The following is a 21,907-nucleotide window of genomic DNA, read 5'->3' on the forward strand; positions in this document are numbered from 1 at the left end:
AATGAAAGACTGAAAGAAAGACTTTGTTTAGAATAATTTTGAGTTTATTTGAAACCCTTTTGCTGCGCCTGTTTGTTTTGAAACCCTTTTAGTACAAGTCTGGAGCCTGTTTTGTTTCATTGTTTTCCCCGTTATTATTTAAAACTTTTACACAACTCCTTCCATAAAACTCAACCGGTTCGAACTCATCAGATGCAACCATCAACAACATCAAAACAGTGAGTAACAAGACAGCCCAAGTCAATGTGGTGTGAGCGCGTTAAAGACGTATTCTGGCTTAGATAGGCAAATTGAGCCTACATTCAAGTTGAAAATCTCTCTGATACGGACACAATTAATGGAATTTGATGGATCAAAAGGATCTAATGGATGTGTCACGCTATTGAGAACAATGGAATGTGCAATACAATTGGATAAATGAACGCAAAAAATGCGCATTTAAAATGGTATCAAAAGGATCTAATGGATGTGTCACGCTATTGAAAACAATGGACTGTGCGATATGATTGGATGAATGAACGCGAAAGACGCGCATGGAATTGGAGGATCAAAGTATCTAATGGATGTGTGATGCTATTAAAGATAATGCAATGTGCGATATCATGTGGATAAATGAACGCGAAAGACGCGCATTTCAAAATGGAATTGGAGGATCAAAGTATCTAATGGATGTGTGATGCTATTAAAGATAATGCAATGTGCGATATCATGCGGATAAAGAACGCGAAAGACGCGCATTCCAAAATGGAATTGGAGGATCAAAGTATATAATGGATGTGTGATGCTATTAAAGATAATGCAATGTGCGATATCATGTGGATAAATGAACGCGAAAATCGCGCATTTAAAGTGGATTTGAAGGAATATTATGTCATCATCAAATAAACCCTGTGCACCGTTATAATAATAGATGCTGCTTAACGATGTCTGGACATGATAAAGAGGAATTGGGCCATTCTGATGCAGCTGCTGTGATTGTGACTGAAGTTACCGCCGTTCACACTTCTGATAAAAATGTTAATTTGCCTGTGGTTGAGGGAAAGAGACAAGTGAAACCCACACAACGGGCACTTGAGGCTAATTATACAAAGCAATGTAATAGAAGAAAAGCTAAACTTGGACAACTCACAAGCAAAATAAATGTGTTACAGGCACTTATGGTTGATTACAATAATGTGGAATTGGTTAGACAAGAATACAATGAATTTAATTCTAAAACAAATCACTTCAAATCACTTCACAAAACAGTACAGCAGCTGTTATCAGAAGAGGAAGCGTCAGAAGAACAAGATCAGTGGTACATGCCGAAGTTCAAAATCATATGTGAATTTCATGATACGGTTATAGAATGGATAAATAATGCCCCTACAGCTATGGCACAAAAGCCACCAGAAGTGACACCAGCAGTGACACCAGCACATAGTGTGAAATCATTTGGCAATAATTCAATTGGCATGAAATCCACTTCAAGCACCGCAGCATTAAGACAGGTAGAGGCCGAAAGAGCCAATCTAGCCACACGTTCTGCTTATCTCAAGCAAAGACAAGCATTTGAATTTCAGGAGGCACAGCTCAAAGCAAGAAAGGAAGCATTTGAATTGGAAGTGGAAATTGCAGCTGCTGATGCCAGGTTAAAAGTTCTGGATGTTAGGCTTGATGTTAACCCCTTAATCCACATCAATGAATATTTTGACTCAATGCAATCCTTACCAGTGGACAGCCAGAAGGTTAATTATAGATTGGATGATGAAGAGGAAGATGATGACTATGAAGAGGATGATGAGGCTGAAGAGAATAATGATGATGATGATGATGATGATGATGATGATGATGATGATGATGATGATGATGATGATGATGATGATGAAAATTATGAATTTGAAGGAGCAGCTTCCCATCCACCACTGAGACGAAGGTCTCAACATGCCCCTAGTGGCCAATTACGGCAGCCACAGAAACAAATGGCTCAGCAGCCTACAAGGTCACGAATGCCTGTTGCTCACCAACAACCCCAACAGCCTAACCCAAACTTTGGCTTGCAAGATGGTGCTCAGGTTAATGTTCAACCAGGCGGAGCCATGATGGACATTTTGAGAAAACAAAATGAAATCACAGAAATGTTAATTCAAGAACAGAGGTTCTCACTCTTGCCTTCTAGAGAGATTCCTGTTTTTAAAGGTGATCCATTAAGTTATGTCTCTTTCATTAGTACATTTGAACATTGTGTAGAAAGCAAGACAAGTAACAACAGAGATCGACTGCTCTTTCTTGAACAGTTTACAGATGGAGAACCAAAGGCAATTGTGAGAAGCTGCCTTCACATGGATTCCCAAAAAGGCTATGTGAAAGCAAAACGGCTGCTACGCAAACATTTTGGAAATGAGGTTCTCATTGCTGCTGCCTATCAGGAACAAATTCTGAATTGGGATGCAATCCGATCGGAAGATGGTAAAGCCTTACACAAATACTCACTCTTTTTGAGAACATGCTGCAATGCTATGAGCAATAATGAAATTCTGCAAGACATGAACAATCCTACACACTTGAAATGTGTCTTATCAAAACTGCCATTCAAGCACAGAGAGAGGTGGAGGACAGTAGCATATGGTTACTATGAGCGTACACAAAGAAGAGCTAAGTTCCCACAACTTGTACATTTCATTGAAAGGCAAGCAAACATTGCCATTGATCCAGGGGCGTAACTTGCGGGGGGGGGGTCCCCGGAAAATGTCCCCCGCATGATTTCAGAATGCAGTATTTGTCCCCCCCATGTTTTTACCCCCAAACCGCTGCAACTGCGCGGCCTGGCGGCCAGCACTGTGACTCGCTAGTCGCTACTACACAGTGCCGGCACTGCAGATTTACCCTACTCTTGGAATTCATTGCCAGATCCTCAAAGTCATACATAGGGGCGCTGTCTCGATAATGCAGTGTTATTAAAGCAGCGTGTAGCCGACGCATGAACCAGTTGGAAGCGTCAACGCGGAACTGGAAATCCGTTGGTAAAGAAATAGCGGCCTGGAATCATTTTTGGGACGCTCTCAATTCGCAGTAAAGGAATATATATCTGCGGTTTCCCTGGCGGATGGCGAACAAGCCAGCCGATTCTACAATGAGTCATGACATTTGACATAGTCTATGACATCATACTTAACTTAAACTTGAACACGGAGGCAGTTACAAGAACTATCCGAGCCCCCGGGAGGGTGGTCGAATACCTTTTGCGATGTATGCAGGGAACAAATTGCAGCGGGAAGTGGAGAGCTGCCTGTTGCCCATTCTAACGCAGGAGTCCTGGACCCCCGACAGGTAAGGTAAGCGATTTTAGATGTATCACTTTAAGTGTGCGGCTGTTGTCCGAATACTAGTGAATATTGGAAAATAAAGGCATGACATTTAGAGACGTCCCCGTCGTAGCGTTCTGGTGCGGGGATATGGGTCTCTCTGTGCGGGGGCACAACAGCAACAGGTGGGGTAGGCTGGGCAGAGATGTATGCATCAAAACGATTACATTGTTTGTCTCGCATACATTCGATTTATAATGCGAGCACCTGCATTACAATCAAATGACTGATCTGTTATGTGTTATGGACCCGAGTCTCGAGAGGCACTTTATAATAGAAAAAAGACAGTGCAAACATGTATATGTCGCTTACAGTTTATTATGCCTATGCAGCTCGTTTATTTTGACAGAGTTAAAAAAAAATCACTAGTATCATTATATTAAATTAGCGGACGTGCAGCTGGACAAGCCCTGGCTCCACGATGACCACTTCTTACAAGAGGCGCCACCTCCTGGGAAAATGCGTATTGCACACCTGGTATTAGAAAAAAAAAAATTGGAAGGGGGGGCGCCCCCCTCTACCCCCCCCCCCTGCGACGTCACTGACCACGCCCCCTAATATGTCCCCCCCCACCGCTAGGAACAAAGTTCCGCGCCTGCATTGATCCCCTCTTTGGAGAAATACAAGACACAAAACCGAAAGACAAGAGGACAATCCCTCCTCCCCGAAACAGTATTTTGAAATCTGTAGCAGTTTCATCATACACTAAGGCAATTATAAGAGCAGTTTTGCGACAGTAACAGAATCCTCGGAACCAAAGTCACAGTCGAGCACAAGCAGCTCTGCAGCCGTGCAACAGAAAACATGTTTCTTTTGCAAAGAAAACCACAGCACAGACCTGTGCAACAAATTGGATAAGAAAATACACAAAGACAAAGTGGAGTTCTTTAAAGTAAATGGTTTATGTTTTGGTTGTGTGACTCAGGGTCACATGAGTAAGGACTGTGAAAGACGTGTGACTTGTAAAATATGTACAAAGAAGCATCCTACTGTGTTGCACATTGAATTTAAAAAAGATACAAGTCAAACTAGTCCAAGCACCGATAGCATGTCAGTGGGCAGTGCATTAGTCACCATGAAAAGGCCTATCCATACTGGGGCCGGTGACCAACAAAAATGGTCAATTGTTCCTGTGCAAGTCAAATTGTCAAATTCTAATCAGGTACTTCAAACGTACGCTTTCCTTGATCCAGGAAGCACTGGAACCTTCTGTACTGAAGCTTTAACGAAGCAACTGAATGCTAAGGCGACACCAACTCGAATCCTACTTCGTACTCTAGGACAATAAAAGGTCATATGTATTAACCGAATCAATGGGCTGGAAGTGTCAAGTCTTGAAGGAGATGATTTCCTAAAACTGCCACCACTCTATACTCAAACAGAAATTCCTGTAACCAAGCAGCAAATTCCCACTCAGGATGATGTGCAAGAATGGAACTACCTAAAAGAGGTTAAGTTGCCATATATTGATGCAGATATTGGACTCCTGATTGGTAATGATGCAGCTAAGTTTATGGAACCGTGGGCAGTAATTAATAGCAAGGGTAATGGGCCCTACGCTGTAAAGACAAGACTTGGATGGGTGGTTAGTGGGCTTCTACACAAACCCACAATAAGCCATAAGCAGCCAACCCATATTTTCGGCAATCGCATATCAATAATACATTTGAATGACCTCATGATCCAAAAAAGGAAATTCAAGAAAGATCCGGAGTTTCACAAAGAGTACACTGACTTTCTTGAAAGTGTCATTCAAAAGGGACACGCTGAAGCTGTGCCACAAGAGCAGTTAAATCTAGAGGAAAGAAGGACTCACCATGGAGTACGCCACCCAAAGAAACGCAGACTGCGTGTAATCATGGCAAAGGCAAGAGACGCCCCCTTGAAACGGGTTACAATACCCAGAATGGAACTTACTGCTGCAGTACTAGCAGTGAAAGTGAACAGGAATGTGGATGAAGATACATTCAGAACCCAAGTGAACACCAAGATCAACCCTGCACACCATGTGTCCCGAGGTCTTACAGCCGATGCATTTTTAAAGTGTGAAAACTGGAAGAAGGGACCGGACTTCCTACAGGAAAAAGAAGAGACATGGCCTAACTTACCTGCTGATCTCACCCCCATACCAGCCGACGATCCGGAAGTCAAAAGAGAGAAGGTTACAGTCAATACCATTCAGATGATGGATCAAGATACTACTAGCACTCTCATACACCACTACTCAAGTTTCTACAAATTGAAAAGAGCTGTAGCATGGATGCTGTATTTGAGAACTCACCTTTTGCAGTTGAGTAAAAAAAGGAAAGATCTGATGCAAATTCAAGAACCAGACGCAGACAAACAAAGACAGACAATTGAAGTGGAGATGAAAAAATTTAAAAACACTGTAAAGGCACACAACCTCTCTCTGGATGAACTGGACATTTCAGAGATAGCCGTTGTAAAATTCTGTCTCAACCAAGGATTTCAAGAGGAAATCAAAACATTGCAGAAAGGAAGTTTGAATGTGCAGAAACACAGTTCAACCTACAAGCTTGATCCCAAACTTGAAAACGAAGCCATAAGAGTAGGTGGGAGATTAAACAGAGCAGCCATGCCAGAAGATGCAAAGCACCCTGCTATCCTCCCAAAAGACCATGTGTATGCAAAGCGCCATTGGAGACAAGTACAGTACCTGTCAGACCTATTTTGGACCAGATGGATAAAAGAATACCTACCTCTTATGAATGTACATAAAAAATGGAACCGCATCCGCAGGAACTTTGAAAAGGAAGACATTGTGATCATAGCTGACACGAATGCACCAAGAGGATCCTGGATGTTGGCTAGAGTCCTGGAAACAATGCCAGACTCAAGAGGACTTGTGAGAAGTGTGCGTCTTCAGACAAAAACCAGTGTACTTGAAAGGCCAATCAGCAAGATTTGCCTGCTGGTGCCAAACTCAAATTAGGTACTGAAGATTCAAACAGGCCTATACACCATGCCTGTTTCCCACCTCACAAGTATTTATTTTGTTTTGAACATTTTGTATGGCTCCAGCAGTTTTTTTGATTTTGTATTGTTATTAGAGCCTGCCCATAACAATAGGGGCCGGTTATGTAGGAGCCATTTCATTTGATTTAATAGTTTTTGACTAAATAGCGCTGCCACTGGTCGCCTCGAAAAATGGCACCATGGTCCTCTTAATTATGGCCCAGCTGTGTGTAAGCGCACACGCCAGACGAGAAACAAATTTTCAACCGCTCGCTTGCTACACACACACACACAGCGCAGATTGATGAATGAATGAAAGACTGAAAGAAAGACTTTGTTTAGAATCATTTTGAGTTTATTTGAAACCCTTTTGCTGCGCCTGTTTGTTTTGAAACCCTTTTAGTACAAGTCTGGAGCCTGTTTTGTTTCATTGTTTTCCCCGTTATTATTTGAAACTTTTACACAACTCCTTCCATAAAACTCAACCGGTTCGAACTCATCAGATGCAACCATCAACAACATCAAAACAGTGAGTAACAAGACAGCCCAAGTCAATGTGGTGTGAGCGCGTTAAAGACGTATTCTGGCTTAGATAGGCAAATTAAGCCTACAACACTAGTAACTGTTTAGTTGCATATATATCTGTTTCCACTAGAGGGCGCTCTAGGCGGAGCCACTCAGGTACACCACCTCGTGGTGAGTATAAAAGAAAATGTATCCACCCACTTCCTTCTCTCCCCCATGTCTCTCAGTAAGAGAAGACCTATAGTGACTGCTGCTTAACATGTGATTAAATAAACCACACCAGTTTGGGCTCAAGATAGAAACCATGCCTCTTGACCACATTATTGTCGCCCTATAGCCGAATTCTGTTAACAGGGTTTCTATTTTAGAAACAAGGCTTGTTTCTCCTTTAATTCTAAAAAGAGGCTTGTCGCTGCTACTTTTTTACCGGTACTCGATTATGGTGACGTGTTGTATATGAATGCCTGTTCTACCTAATTGCTTATGCTGGATGCCACTTATCATGGTGCGCTAAGATTCATTACTGACTGACCTCTCATCTCTGCATTTTGTACAAGAAGGTAGGTTGGCTGTCCCTGTCTGCTCGTAGGCGTCATCATTGGTACATCTTCCTCTATAAAGCATTACTTGGACTGTTACCTCTATATCTCTGTACACACCTTAATTAATTTGCGTCAAACTCTTCCTACAGCTTGCGTTCTCAGGACTTTCTATCCACCTCAGTCCCACAAGTTCACAGTGTTTATTCACACTACTAGACAGTAAAAACCATAAACCATGACTGTGACACCCGAAACCCACATTACATTACAATACAATGCAAAACAAAACAATGTCCCTTTACAGTTCAGAAGAGTAATATTAAACCCGTTCCACACTCCCTTTCAGCCAGCCTCCCTGCCAGCTGATTGGCTGGGACACCTGAGACCCAGGTGGAGGGAGGGAGGAGGGGGGGGGGGGGGGGGTGTAGAGCTCCTCTCCTCTCTACTCATCCTCAGTCCTTTCTCACGGTGCAGGCAGGCGGGACGGTGGTAATACATGGTGATGACCGCAAACCAACCAACAGCACAGGAGGAAGCTAAGAAATGTAACCAAGGAACTGCAAAGAATGAGACACTGGAGTATCAGTGAGTAATAGTAGTAGTAGTAGTAGTAGTAGTAGTAGTAGTAGTAGTAGTAGTAGTAGTAGTAGTAGTAGTAGTAGTAGTAGTAGTAGTAGTAGTAGTAGTAGTAGTAGTAGTAGTAGTAGCAGCAGTAGTAGTAGTAGTAGTAGTAGTAGTAGTAATATTAGTAATATTAGTAGTAGTAGTAGTAGTAGTAGTAGTAGTAGTAGTAGTAGTAGTAGTAGTAGTAGTAGTAGTAGTAGTAGTAGTAGTAGTAGGAGTAGTAGTAGTAGTAGTAGTAGTAGTAGTAGTAGTAGTAGTAGTAGTAGTAGTAGTAGTAGTAGTAGCAGTAGTAGTAGTAGTAGTAGTAGTAGTAGTAGTAGTAGTAGTAGTAGTAGTAGTAGTAGTAGTAGTAGTAGTAGTAGTAGTAGTAGTAGTCAGGGCCGCCTGGGAGAAATGCGAGGCCCTGTGCGAGATTTAAAAGAGAGAAATATATAGAGAGAGAGCATGTCATTTTGTGTGTCAACCTGGTGTGATCTTTGTTACTGTGGCTTTATGTTTCTGTGTATCTCATGCTGTTTTCCCTGTTTTTCCCGTGGTCTTATGTTCCTTTTGTTTCTTTGTTTTTCTCTGTTTCTCTGCCTAATGTCAGCGACTTCGGGTTCCTGAGAAGCGCTTTACAAATATTATTAGATTTAGGAAGAACACGTCCTTTTATTCAGGCTTTGGTGGAGGGAAGCGCATCGGAAAAAGTGGTTAACATTTAGTGATGGAATTATGGCTCTTTGAAAGGAGCCGGCTCTTTTGGCTCCATTCCTTTCAGAGAGCAGTTCAAAAGACCGGCTATTCTTTTGGATGGATGGGTAAGAGGACAAACAAATTTCCCACATTGGTTAGCGTCATTGTTGCATTTATACCTGTTAATTGCGTTTCACTGCTTTGATAGTTAATGCCCTCTCTTTTTTTATTATATATTTTTCATTCTATTGTATTCTATTATATTATGCCTCTATTTTATTATGCCTCTATTGTATTACGTGAAGGTGAGGCTAGTGCGTCTGTGTTTGAGTGACTGGCGTCGTCGTGGGTGTGGGGCTGGCTAGTAGTGACTGGCTAGTGATTAAGATAAAGATAGATAAGATATTCCTTTATTGATCCCCTTGGGGAAATTCAGGCATCATAGCAGCATGGGGGAGGGGGAGGGGGGTATAGGTAGTAGAAGACATGGTACAGGTCACAGAATTATAGTACAGTGGAGAAGTACAAATTTAAATAGAATAAAAAGGCAGTGTAAACAATATAACAATATAATTATATTGGACATGCGCATATGGGCTACAAGGTGCGAGATGAGGGTATGTATGCGCTCTCAGTTATATTTGCCCTACAATAAATATAGTTACAATTTATAATCTAATAATCCAATAATCTAAATTGAATCGAATATATAATAAAAAAAATGCTAAATGCTAAATATATGCTCTGATGAAGTATACAGTATTCACATAAGGTGGAGTATGCATATGGTAAGTATATATGATCCTTTTAGGTGGGAGCTATTATTTCAATAATAAAAAAAAATAAATGTACGTTAGATTAGATTAAATTCAAATGTATTGTCATCATACAGCACAAGTAGAGTACAACAAAAAGAAGTTTGGCATCCAACCAGAGTGCTAATGTTACAGTAAAGTGCAACAGTAATATACGATGTACAGGTGATCAAACTGGGTATAAAATATATAATTTAGTACTACTGAGTATAATGCTAATCAGATGTATACAGAGTTTAGTATTATATGTACAGTAATACAGGTATAAATACACTATGGTAGTAAGCTAGGGGTGTCATAGCAAAATGCAGATTTACCCTGTGCCGAGCAAAATGTCCAGATTGTTGGTTACCCTCTGGCTAGGATCAATTTACCCCTAGCCTGGATCAATTTACCTCTAGCCTGGATCAATTTACCCCTAGCCTGGATCAATTTACCCCTAGCCTGGATCAATTTACCCCTAGCCTGGATCAACTTACCCCAGCCTGGATCAATTTACCCCTAGCCTGGATCAACTTACCCCTAGCCTGGATCAATTTACCCCAGCCTGGGTCAATTTAACCCTAGCCTGGATCAATTTACCCATAGCCTGGGTCAACTTACCCATAGCCTGGATCAATTTACCCCTAGCCTGGATCAACTTACCCCTAGCCTGGATTAACTTACCCCTAGCCTGGGTCAACTTACCCATAGCCTGGATCAATTTACCCCTAGCCTGGATCAACTTACCCCAGCCTGGATCAATTTACCCCTAGTCTGGGTCATATCTTAATTTGATGCAGATGCATTCTTGTTATTTCAGTGTGTAGTAAACATCATGAAATATGTCATTTTATATAAAAACTGGTTCATCTTACCCTACTCTCCCAGTAAATACAACAGTAACTTTAGCACTTTGAAACTCTTTTATCTTTTATAAAAAAATTATATATATATTATTGTGGAAGCATCTTGCGCTTGAATGCAGACAGTTCCAAAATGACAGTTTCATTCAGCGAACCGATTCTTGCATCAGTGTACTTTATTACATAAAATAGAAAATGTAATTTTGAATACATTCCACTTAGTTTGAATGTTTTTTTTATTTTGTATGATATTTCAGTGTCATTATATGTATGTATGTGTCATAAGTGTCATATTATGCCAGCCGGCAAACAGATTTAAAACCACTAATTATCAATAATATCTTAATATGTAATAATAATTTAATATGAATAGTTATTCATATCTATCTAACAAGTTTGCTGATAACGTATCATAGGTTGAACACAGAAAACATGGATGCAGGAGGAGATACAGGCTGTTTGTATCACTATAGGAGGATGTTGACTCCAACACCGTATTGGTCCGATTATAAGACGACCCTGATTATAAGATGACCCTGATTAAAAGATGACCCTGATTATAAGATGACCCTGATTATAAGACGACCTCTCTTCAAGACTCACTTTTGGAAAAATACTTTATTGAAGACCAAGACTTTTTTAAATAAATTAAACCATTTTATTTAAACATGATGATAATAAAACACATTGTTTTATTCAACGTAGGCGAGGTGCGTTCCAAGTGTTGATGATCAATGCACCACTGGTGCACGAGGGGAGAGACTGTCGGGAGAGGCTGCGGAAGCAGGACAGAGACCAGGGCCCTCATTCATCAACGTGTTCTACGCACAGATCTGTGCTTACCCTGTGCGTACGATCATTTCTAAGCAAAGAGTGGGATTCATCAATTTCGATTTGAACTTGACTCCGTACTTACGTCTACGCACAGGTCAGACCATGCGTACCTGGCGCCCAGTGGTAGAATATATTATTACAACAAGGAAATGAGCTTCTGTGCATAATAACACTGGCATGTTCTGTACGAACCGTAGTTCATTATAGTTCATTGTAAAATAGCAACAGTAGTGTAATTATGGTCAAAACCCTATAAATAGCATTTGGAATAATAGATCTTTCTCTCAGAATGAATGCAGCATGGTTTATATAGCGTTATCGGAATATACGGGGTGTAGGCTACTGACTGACTGCGCTCCGCGTAGCTTGATTGATTGATTGATTGAAAAGTTTATTAACAGATTGCAGAATGGGTACAGTACAGTACAGCTCAGTACATACAATTGTTAATTGGGGATGCAGACCAGAGAAAGACGTTCGTCTTGTTTACATCAGGGTCCCCCATTTTCAATTCATCATAAATCATAAAGCTCAACTCGTTATTATTTTGCGCAGACCGCAGAAACACGGGACCGTTTTGATTATATTTAAAAGGCTTTACGTTAAACGAAACAAGTGGAATTTCGAAGCTGTAAGCAGAATACAAGTCATATGAATATAGTGTTCTTCCCCCTTTTTACTGTATAAGAAAGAATAGAAAACGCATTGCAATGACACCAGATAGTGGACAGACTATGTATATGATGGGATTCAAGTTCATGTATTGAAAGGCAGGCTACATCATACATGCAGTGAGATTCATTGTTCTTGTATATGCTCTCGTATTATTGTTTATATAGGCTACCCAATACTGACATCAAAATAGATTGTAGTATGCCTCTAGAAATCATATGCAGCAGGTAGAAAATTGACGGGAGATCCATCGCGATTTGGAATAAAATTGAGGAGAACTTTAATCCCTGGGTATTAATCAAACAACACGGGAAAAGGCAGTCATATTCCAGCGCGGTCTTTATTAGCCGACAACAAAATAGATGCCTCTAAAAATCATATAGCCAATCGAACACAACTAATAAAGGCATTCATATTACAGCACGGTTATAATGACACACAACCAACGCCAAACAGTGGTCAACGAACGGTCTTTATTAGTATTTTGAGCTGTCCAGGCAGAATTGCAGCAATGGTCTTAGGGAGCCGTTGATATCTGACATCACCGTTTACAAGTCCGCCTTTTATTTATCCCATAATACGCGATAGTGTCTTCTTGGTTCGACAGCAGTGAACAATCTTCGTGGAGTTTCTCAGAGTTCCGCTCGGGTCAGTCCATTATTTCACATCCCATGGGGGGTGTTTCCTCATTTTCATGACCATATATGGATAATCATGCACGAGCATTGACGGTAGAACAAAGTGGTATTCATCAACACGGAGGAGCATAGAGCCTGCGTACGCACGTGTGATGAATCCCGACTTCCCTGTGCGTACACTGGTTCTACATTCCGTGCTTACGTGTGGAAATAGAACATGTTCTACGCACACATTGATGAATGAGGGCCCTGGGCTCTATGCTCCTCCGTAGAACTTTGTTCTACCGTCAATGCTCGTGCATGATTATCCATATATGGTCATGAAAGTGAGGAAACACCCCCCATGGGATGTGAAATAATGGACTGACCCGAGCGGAACTCTGAGAAACTCCACGGAGAATTCACTGCTGTCGAACCAAGAAGACACTATCGCGTATTATGGGATAAATAAAAGGCGGATTTGTAAACGGTGATGTCAGATATCAACGGCTCCCTAAGACCATTGCTGCAATTCTGCCTGGACAGCTCAAAATACTAATAAAGACCGTTCGTTGACCACTGTTTGGCGTTGGTTGTGTGTCATTATAACCGTGCTGTAATATGAATGCCTTTATTAGTTGTGTTCGATTAGCTATATGATTTTTAGAGGCATCTATTTTGTTGTCGGCTAATAAAGACCGCGCTGGAATATGACTGCCTTTTCCTGTGTTGTTTGATTAATACCCAGGGATTAAAGTTCTCCTCAATTTGATTCCAAATCGCGATGGATCTCCCGTCAATTTTCTACCTGCTGCATATGATTTCTAGAGGCATACTACAATCTATTTTGATGTCAGTATTGGGTAGCCTACATAAACAATAATACGAGAGCATATACAAGAACAATGAATCTTACTGCCATGTATGATGTAGCAGATACGCCATGTGTAGCCTGCCTATATGTGATCAATACAAACATGAACTTGAATTCCATCATGTCTGTGTGCGGGTCACTGCGGGAACTCACAAGGCTGTTGTCACAATGTAAATAAGAACGTGCACTGAAAAGTTACAGTATGTAGTTGGTTGATTATTTGTATGACAGTCAGTAAACCCTTGCAAAAAGTATCCGTTTTATTTAATGAATTGAAAACATTCAGCATCGCCTTCCTCCCGGCATCCAGCAATAACATGTATCAGGCAAATGCGCATCGCAACATTGACTGAGTGGAATCCCTTTCTATTCACATAACTGCATTTGTGATGGAGCTTTGACAGCTACAGTAACAGTCTATTGCTCGATCCATCTCCAATATCACGATGGACCGTGCCGCGGTGGCAAAGACCCGAGGGTGGAGAGGATCTTGAATGAATTCCATCATATATATATGTTGTGTGTCTGTCCACTATGTTTGTTACTTTGTTATTCCCCCCCCCCCCCCCCCCCCTATCTATGTAAAGCGACCTTGGGTCTCTTGAAAGGCGCTATATAAAATGAAGCTATTATTATTATTGTTATTATTATTATTATCATCACATCTGTGCGGGAGCTCACAAATAGACTGTTAGTCTCAGTGAAGTTTCAACGGAGGTCATCTATTCTAACCAACAAATTGAAGTAGAAAGCATTTCGTGACCAATCTTATTTGGAAACATGACACACAAAATAATTTGCTTTTTATTTGAAACAATATCTAATCGCGTTTGGAGGTTGGTGTTTTGCGTCTGCCCCCCCGTGCCAAACAAGCAGGCCAACCTCTTGTTCGCGTGTGAGCCCGTTATAATTACACTACTGTCGCTATTTTACAATGAACTATAATGAATTACGGGTCATACAGAAGTTGAACACTAATGCACGGAAGCTTATTTCCGCCTTGAAACTAATGCAGGACTGAGGAGTGCTTATGCGTAGTAACGATATTCTACCACTGGGCGCCAGGTACGCATGGTCTGACCTGTGCGTAGACGTAAGCACGGAGTCAAGTTCAAATCGAGATTGATGAATCCCACTCTTTGCTTAGAAATGATCGTACGCACAGGGTAAGCACAGATCTGTGCGTAGAACACGTTGATGAATGAGGGCCCTGGAGACTAGCTGTAGAGGACAGAGACCTGGGCCCTCATTCATCAACGTGTTCTACGCACAGATCTGTGCTTACCCTGTGCGTACGATCATTTCTAAGCAAAGAGTGGGATTCATCAATTTCGATTTGAACTTGACTCCGTGCTTACGTCTACGCACAGGTCAGAGCACACTTACCTGACGCCCAGTGGTAGAATATATTATTACAACAAGGAAATGAGCTTCTGTGCATAATAACACTGGCATGTTCTGTACGAACTGTAGTTCATTATAGTTCATTGTAAAACTAGATAGATTGTAGTATGCCTCTAGAAATCATATGCAGCAGGTAGAAAATTGACGGGAGATCCATCGCGATTTGGAATAAAATTGAGGAGAACTTTAATCCCTGGGTATTAATCAAACAACACGGGAAAAGGCAGTCATATTCCAGCGCGGTATTTATTAGTGTTTGCGCTGCCCAGGCAGCAATGGTTAATAGATATCATATCCGACATCACCGTAAGTGTACACGTCTGTCAGCCTGTCTCATGACACGCTTCCCTCGGCTTAGTCCATTTTTCCACATTTCATGGGTGTATTCCATTACCGTATATGGTTAATCGGGGCGTTTCTGGTATGCAAATACTTAAAACAGTGCACGAGCTCAAACGTAGGATCAAAGTCATATTCATCATGACAGGTGTGCGTAGAGCCTGCGTACGCACGTGTGATGAATCCCGACTTCCCTGAGCGTACACTGGTTCTACATTCTGTGCTTACGTGTGGAAATAGAACATGTTCTACGCACACATTGATGAATGAGGGCCCTGGAGACTAGCTGTAGAGGACAGAGACCTGGATACTAGCTGTAGAGGACAGAGACCTGGAGACTAGCTGTAGAGGACAGAGACCTTGAGACTAGCTGTAGGGGACAGAGCCCTGGAGACTAGCTGTAGGAGACAGAGACCTGGAGACTAGCTGTAGGAGACAGAGACCTGGAGACTAGGTGTAGGAGACAGAGACATGGAGACTAGCTGTAGGAGACAGAGACCTGGAGACAAGCTGTAGAGGACAGATACCTGGAGACTAGCTGTAGGGGACAGAGACCTGGAGATTAGCTGTAGGGGACAGAGACTAGCTGTAGAGGACAGAGACTAGCTGTAGAGGACATAGACTAGCTGTAGAGGACAGAGCCCTGGAGATTAGCTGTAGAGGACCTGGAGACTAGCTGTAGAGGACAGAGACCTGGAGACTAGCTGTAGGAGACAGAGATCTGGAGACTAGCTGTAGAGGACAGAGACCTGGAGACTAGCTGTAGAGGACAGAGACCTGGAGACTAGCTGTAGAGGACAGAGACCTGGATACTAGCAGTAGAGGACAGAGACCTGGAGACTAGCTGTAGAGGACAGATACCTGGAGACTAGCTGTAGAGGACAGAGACCTGGAGACTAGCTGTAGGGGACAGAGACCTGAAGACTAGCTGTAGAGGACAGAGACCTTGAGACTAGCTGTAGAGGACAGAGACCTTGAGACTAGCTGTAGAGGACAGAGACCTGGATACTAGCTGTAGGGAACAGAGACCTGGAGACTAGCTGTAGAGGACAGAGACCTGGAGACTAGCTGTAGAGGACCTGGAGACTAGCTGTAGGGGACAGAGACCTGGAGACTAGCTGTAGAGGACAGATACCTGGAGACTAGCTGTAGAGGACAGAGACCTGGAGACTAGCTGTAGGGGACAGAGACCTGAAGACTAGCTGTAGAAGACAGAGACCTTGAGACTAGCTGTAGGGGACAGAGACCTGGAGACTAGCTGTAGGAGACAGAGATCTGGAGACTAGCTGTAGGAGACAGAGACCTGGAGACTAGCTGTAGGAGACAGAGACCTGGAGACTAGCTGTAGGAGACAGAGATCTGGAGACTAGCTGTAGGAGACAGAGACCTGGAGACTAGCTGTAGGAGACAGAGACCTGGAGACTAGCTGTAGAGGACAGAGATCTGGAGAATAGCTGTAGGAGACAGAGACCTGGAGACTAGCTGTAGAGGACAGATACCTTGAGACTAGCTGTAGGGGACAGAGATCTGGAGACAAGCTGTAGGAGACAGAGATCTGGAGAATAGCTGTAGGAGACAGAGACCTGGAGACTAGCTGTAGGAGACAGAGACCTGGAGACTAGCTGTAGAGGACAGATACCTGGAGACTAGCTGTAGAGGACAGAGACTAGCTGTAGAGGACAGAGACTAGCTGTAGAGGACAGAGACCTGGAGACTAGCTGTGGGAGACAGAGATCTGGAGACTGGCTGTAGGAGACAGAGACCATGAGACTAGCTTTAGAGGACAGATACCTGGATACTAGCTGTAGAGGACAGAGACCTGGAGACTAGCTGTAGGGGACAGAGACCTGGAGACTATCTGTAGAGGACAGAGACCTGGAGACAAGCTGTAGAGGACAGATACCTGGAGACTAGCTGTAGAGGACAGAGACCTGGAGACTATCTGTAGAGGACAGAGACCTGGAGACTAGCTGTAGGGGACAGAGACCTGGAGACTAGCTGTAGGGGACAGAGACCTGGAGACTAGCTGTAGAGGACAGAGACCTGGATACTAGCTGTAGGGGACAGAGACCTGGAGACTAGCTGTAGAGGACAGAGACCTGGAGACTAGCTGTAGAGGACAGAGACCTGGAGACTAGCTGTAGGGGACAGAGACCTGGAGACTAGCTGTAGAGGACAGAGACCTGGAGACTAGCTGTAGAGGACAGATACCTGGAGACTAGCTGTAGGGGACAGAGACCTGGAGACTAGCTGTAGAGGACAGAGACCTGGAGACTAGCTGTAGAGGACAGAGACCTTGAGACTAGCTGTAGAGGACAGAGACCTGGATACTAGCTGTAGGGGACAGAGACCTGGAGACTAGCTGTAGGGGACAGAGACCTGGAGACTAGCTGTAGGGGACAGAGACCTGGAGACTAGCTGTAGGGGACAGAGACCTGGAGACTAGCTGTAGAGGACAGAGACCTGGAGACTAGCTGTAGAGGACAGAGACCTGGAGACTAGCTGTAGAGGACAGAGACCTTGAGACTAGCTGTAGAGGACAGAGACCTGGATACTAGCTGTAGGGAACAGAGACATGGAGACAAGCTGTAGAGGACAGAGACCTGGAGACTAGCTGTAGAGGACAGAGACCTGGAGACTAGCTGTAGGAGACAGAGACCTGGAGACTAGCTGTAGAGGACAGAGACCTGGAGACTAGCTGTAGGAGACAGAGACCTGGAGACTAGCTGTAGAGGACAGAGACCTGGAGACTAGCTGTAGAGGACAGAGACCTGGAGACTAGCTGTAGGGGACAGAGACCTGGAGACTAGCTGTAGGGGACAGAGACCTGGAGACTAGCTGTAGAGGACAGATACCTGGAGACTAGCTGTAGGGAACAGAGACCTGGAGACTAGCTGTAGAGGACAGAGACCTGGAGACTAGCTGTAGAGGACAGAGACCTGGAGACTAGCTGTAGGGGACAGAGACCTGGAGACTAGCTGTAGGGGACAGAGACCTGGAGACTAGCTGTAGAGGACAGAGACCTGGAGACTAGCTGTAGGAGACAGAGCCCTGGAGACTAGCTGTAGGAGACAGAGACCTGGAGACTAGGTGTAGGAGACAGAGACATGGAGACTAGCTGTAGGAGACAGAGACCTGGAGACAAGCTGTAGAGGACAGATACCTGGAGACTAGCTGTAGGGGACAGAGACCTGGAGATTAGCTGTAGGGGACAGAGACCTGGAGACTAGCTGTAGAGGACAGAGACCTGGAGACTAGCTGTAGAGGACAGAGACCTGGAGACTAGCTGTAGAGGACAGAGACCTGGAGACTAGCTGTAGGGGACAGAGACCTGGAGACTAGCTGTAGAGGACAGAGACCTTGAGACTAGCTGTAGAGGACAGAGACCTGGAGACTAGCTGTAGAGGACAGAGACCTGGAGACTAGCTGTAGGAGACAGAGACCTGGAGACTAGCTGTAGAGGACAGAGACCTGGAGACTAGCTGTAGGAGACAGAGACCTGGAGACTAGCTGTAGAGGACAGAGACCTGGAGACTAGCTGTAGGAGACAGAGACCTGGAGACTAGCTGTAGAGGACAGAGACCTGGATACTAGCTGTAGGGAACAGAGACATGGAGACAAGCTGTAGAGGACAGAGACCTGGAGACTAGCTGTAGGAGACAGAGACCTGGAGACTAGCTGTAGAGGACAGAGACCTGGAGACTAGCTGTAGAGGACAGATACCTGGAGACTAGCTGTAGAGGACAGAGACCTGAAGACTAGCTGTAGAAGACAGAGACCTTGAGACAAGCTGTAGGAGACAGAGATCTGGAGACTAGCTGTAGAGGACAGATACCTGGAGACTAGCTGTAGGAGACAGAGACCTGGAGACTAGCTGTAGGGGACAGAGACCTGGAGAATAGCTGTAGGAGACAGAGACCTGGAGACTAGCTGTAGGAGACAGATACCTTGAGACTAGCTGTAGGGGACAGAGACCTGGAGAATAGCTGTAGGAGACAGAGACCTGGAGACAAGCTGTAGGAGACAGAGATCTGGAGAATAGCTGTAGGAGACAGAGACCTGGAGACTAGCTGTAGGAGACAGATACCTTGAGACTAGCTGTAGGAGACAGAGACCTGGAGACTAGCTGTAGGAGACAGAGACATGGCGACTAGCTGTAGGAGACAGAGACCTGGAGACTAGCTGTAGAGGACAGATACCTGGAGACTAGCTGTAGAGGACAGAGACTAGCTGTAGAGGACAGAGACCTGGAGACTAGCTGTAGGAGACAAAGACCTGGAGACTAGCTGTAGAGGACAGAGACCTGGAGACTAGCTGTAGAGGACAGAGACCTGGAGACTAGCTGTAGAGGACAGATACCTGGAGACTAGCTGTAGAGGACAGATACCTGGAGACTAGCTGTAGGAGACAGAGACCTGGAGACTAGCTGTAGGGGACAGAGACCTGGAGACTAGCTGTAGGGGACAGAGACCTGGAGACTAGCTGTAGAGGACAGATACCTGGAGACTAGCTGTAGGAGACAGAGACCTGGAGACTAGCTGTAGGAGACAGAGACCTGGAGACTAGCTGTAGAGGACAGAGACCTGGAGACTAGCTGTAGGAGACAGAGACCTGGAGACTAGCTGTAGGAGACAGAGACCTGGAGACTAGCTGTAGAGGACAGAGACCTGGAGACTAGCTGTAGAGGACAGAGACCTGGAGACTAGCTGTAGGGGACAGAGACCTGGAGACTAGGTGTAGAGGACAGAGACCTGGAGACTAGCTGTAGGGGACAGAGACCTGGAGACTAGCTGTAGGGGACAGAGACCTGGAGACTAGCTGTAGAGGACAGATACCTGGAGACTAGCTGTAGAGGACAGAGACTAGCTGTAGAGGACAGAGACCTGGAGACTAGCTGTAGAGGACCAGGACGGTTTAGGACAGAGACCAGGAGGGTCCCAGAGGAGAGAGGGTCCCAGAGGAGAGAGGGTCTCAGAAGAGAGAGGGTCACAGAGGAGAGACGGTCCCGGAGCAGAGAGGGTCCCAGAGGAGAGAGGGTCTCAGAGGAGAGAGGGTCCAAGAGGAGAGAGGGTCTCAGAAGAGAGAGGGTCTCAGAGGACAGAGGGTCCCAGAGGAGAGACGGTCCCGGAGCAGAGAGGGTCTCAGAGGGGAGAGGGTCTCAGAAGAGAGAGGGTCTCAGAGGAGAGAGGGTCTCAGAGGAGAGAGGGTCCAAGAGGAGAGAGGGTCTCAGAAGAGAGAGGGTCTCAGAGGAGAGAGGGTCTCAGAGGAGAGAGGGTCTCAGAAGAGAGAGGGTCTCAGAAGAGAGAGGGTCCAAGAGGAGAGAGGGTCCAAGAGGAGAGAGGGTCTCAGAAGAGAGAGGGTCTCAGAGGAGAGAGGGTCTCAGAGGAGAGAGGGTCCAAGAGGAGAGAGGGTCTCAGAAGAGAGAGGGTCCCAGAGGAGAGAGGGTCTCAGAAGAGAGAGGGTCCCAGAGGAGAGAGGGTCTCAGAAGAGAGAGGGTCTCAGAAGAGAGAGGGTCCCAGAGGAGAGACGGTCCCAGAGGAGAGAGGGTCTCAGAGGAGAGAGGGTCCAAGAGGAGAGAGGGTCTCAGAGGAGAGAGGGTCTCAGAAGAGAGAGGGTCCAAGAGGGGAGAGGGTCTCAGAGGAGAGAGGGTCTCAGAAGAGAGAGGGTCCCAGAAGAGAAAGGGTCTCAGAGGAGAGAGGGTCCAAGAGGAGAGAGGGTCCCAGAAGAGAGAGGGTCCCAGAGGAGAGAGGGTCTCTGAAGAGAGAGGGTCCCAGAGGAGAGAGGGTCTCAGAGGAGAGAGGGTCCAAGAGGAGAGAGGGTCCCAGAAGAGAGAGGGTCCCAGAGGAGAGAGGGTCTCAGAGGAGAGAGGGTCCCAGAGGAGAGAGGGTCTCAGAGGAGAGAGGGTCTCAGAGGAGAGAGGGTCCCAGAGGAGAGAGGGTCTCAGAAGAGAGAGGGTCCAAGAGGGGAGAGGGTCTCAGAAGAGAGAGGGTCCCAGAGGAGAGAGGGTCCCAGAGGAGAGAGGGTCCAAGAAGAGAGAGGGTCCCAGAGGAGAGAGGGTCCCAGAGGAGAGAGGGTCCAAGAAGAGAGAGGGTCCCAGAAGAGAGAGGGTCTCAGAGGAGAGAGGGTCTCAGAAGAGAGAGGGTCCCAGAGGAGAGAGGGTCTCTGAAGAGAGAGGGTCCCAGAGGAGAGAGGGTCTCAGAGGAGAGAGGGTCCCAGAGGAGAGAGGGTCTCAGAAGAGAGAGGGTCCAAGAGGGGAGAGGGTCCCAGAGGAGAGAGGGTCTCAGAGGAGAGAGGAGAGAGGGTCCCAGAGGAGAGAGGGTCCCAGAGGAGAGAGGGTCTCAGAGGAGAGAGGGTCTCAGAAGAGAGAGGGTCCCAGAGGAGAGAGGGTCCCAGAGGAGAGAGGGTCTCAGAGGAGAGAGGGTCCAAGAAGAGAGAGGGTCCCAGAAGAGAGAGGGTCTCAGAGGAGAGAGGGTCTCAGAAGAGAGAGGGTCCCAGAGGAGAGAGGGTCTCAGAAGAGAGAGGGTCCCAGAGGAGAGAGGGTCTCAGAGGAGAGAGGGTCCCAGAGGAGAGATGGTCTCAGAGGAGAGAGGGTCTCAGAGGAGAGAGGGTCCCAGAGGAGAGAGGGTCTCAGAGGAGAGAGGGTCCAAGAGGAGAGAGGGTCTCAGAAGAGAGAGGAGAGAGGGTCTCAGAGGAGAGAGGGTCCCAGAGGAGAGAGGGTCTCAGAGGAGAGACGGTCCCGGAGCAGAGAGGGTCTCAGAGGAGAGAGGGTCTCAGAAGAGAGAGGGTCCAAGAGGGGAGAGGGTCCCAGAGGAGAGAGGGTC

The sequence above is a fragment of the Notolepis coatsorum genome (assembly GCF_963971535.1).
Source record: "Notolepis coatsorum genome assembly, chromosome: 10".
In the NCBI taxonomy this organism is placed as follows: domain Eukaryota; kingdom Metazoa; phylum Chordata; class Actinopteri; order Aulopiformes; family Paralepididae; genus Notolepis; species Notolepis coatsorum.